Below are 2,091 nucleotides of genomic sequence, written 5' to 3' on the forward strand. Positions count from 1 at the left end.
TATTTGGTTTACAAACAAACAAAACTTGTGTTCCTAAATTTCATGAACAGCAATACATGTATGACCATCATACTAAAACTTAGATTCTGAAACTAATGGAAAGTTTTCTTAAAAGGAGCAACATTTGAAAACTAATTCCCCCCAAAAGATAAACCTCCCTCTTAACCATATAGAAGTGACACAACGATATAATGCACTGTATTCCCTACAGCCCACCCCAGCACTCCACTACCTCTCCTGAAGAATCTGCCTCAGACTGTATTAGGGGTGGGAGGAGCTACTGGGTGTGGCCGGGGAACTTGCGCTGGCCACCCCAGTAGCCACTGCCTCGGCTGCTGCTCTACGTTGAGATCTCTCTACTTCATCTCTCAAAGCCTCTGCATACTGGGATGGGAAGAAAAGGGGTTCAGCCCCATGGACGTCGGCCAAAAACTCCAGCAATTTCATCTTCCTGACTTCAGCATGGGCCCTTGGACCCCACAGGAACTCGTAGCATGGAGGATCACTGTTGGGCACCTGGCGGTACTCCAGGTATTTTTCCTGCACCAAATCTTGGGTGAGGAGTTTCCTGGGCTCCCCAAACATGAAGTGGCTCAACCCAGGATGTAAGTTCATCGGTTCTAGCAGTTCCCAGATATCCTCCTCAGTGGCGCGATTGCCATTCACGAAGATCGCACCTAGGACCGCTATCAGGATGCTGGTCTTGGGCACGGGGTCATTACTACTCAGCCTTAGATCATAGGTGAGGCCTAATTTGTTAACAATGGCATAGCTGTGGCTGGTGGGGTCTACTTCTTTCACATCAACTCCAAAGATCATCTCCATGTACTGACAGGTTTTCCTGAAGATCTCAGGGAATTCATGCGCATACTCTTTGAAAGCATCAATCATGTCTGCCCTCGTGATCGGCTCAAACATGTGATGCTTTCGCAGCATGAACCGTGACAACAAAGTCACCTTCTGATCTAAAGGGTCTGCAGGCAAGCTCCCAGTGTGCAACAGGGACATTGAAGAAGCTGCACTAACCACCTTCTCTTGGCTGCCAGCGCTCTCATCTGCTTTACTGGGCGAGAGGGGACTGGAGGCGGTGGAAGGGGAACAGGCACTCTGAGGACCCTCTGGGACACCAGCTGGGCCAGCAGCCAGAGCCTCCTCTGGGTTCCCGAGCATTAGAAGACCGCAGGAGGAGGCTGTGGTCTCCTCCTGAGCCTTGGAGACCTGTGCAGCCCCCAGGCCCTGGGTCTCACTCTGGGCCTGTTCCTCTTCCTGTGTGTAATGTGGACTCTCCTGACGCTGAGACATGCTCACTCTAGGCGGTGGGAGCAGGCAGGGATGTGGCAGGAGGACAGATGAAAGGAGTCCACGACCTAGGGAAAAAGGGGGGATGTGAGTGCCCTCATCTGGTAGATTCGACTCAGTCCGACAGAGTCCTCGAGCGCCGCAGTCAGACGGTCACTCCGAGAGCTTCCCGGGATGACAAAAGGGACGGAACTTTTTTCAGGTGTGGCCCTCTCCATTCTGACATAATTGGTCCCCTCACTCAATGTCCTTACCTTGGCACTTGACCAATCCTAGAACTCCTCTTTCCGTCGACTGAGGCCTCGCCTTTCAGTACAGGACTTCACCGACACTGTTCGAGGAAGGGAGGGAGGATGAAAGGGGTCCGACCTTGGGAGGAAACGGGGATGTGAGGGGCCTCATCTGCTAAACTCGACTCAGTCTGACAGGGTCCTAGAGCGCCACAGTCTAACAGTCACTCGGGAGCTTCCCGGGATGACAAAAGGGACGGAACTCTTTTCAGGGGGACCCCTCTATACTATTTTGGTCCCCTCACTCAATGTCCTTACCTGGGCACTTGACCAATCCTAGAACTCCTCTTTCCGTCGACTGAGGCCTCGCCTTTCAGTACAGGACTTCACCGACACTGTTCGAGGGAGGGAGGGAGGATGAAAGGGGTCCGACCTTGGGAGGAAACGGGGATGTGAGGGGCCTCATCTGCTAAACTCGACTCAGTCTGACAGGGTCCTAGAGCGCCGCAGTCTGACATTCACTCGGGAGCTTCCCGGGATGACAAAAGGGACGGAACTTTTT

General features: G+C 52.8%; 1 pseudogene; it reads right to left on the reverse strand.

Moving 5' to 3' along the window:
* Positions 1–261: 261 nt before the first annotated feature.
* LOC149991635 (melanoma-associated antigen B16 pseudogene) lies at positions 262–1,302 on the reverse strand (annotated as a pseudogene).
* Between the last annotated feature and the right edge of the window lie 789 nt (positions 1,303–2,091).

This window comes from Furipterus horrens, unplaced genomic scaffold (genome assembly GCF_987537825.1).
Source record: "Furipterus horrens unplaced genomic scaffold, mFurHor1.1.pri manual_scaffold_17, whole genome shotgun sequence".
NCBI lineage: Eukaryota > Metazoa > Chordata > Mammalia > Chiroptera > Furipteridae > Furipterus > Furipterus horrens.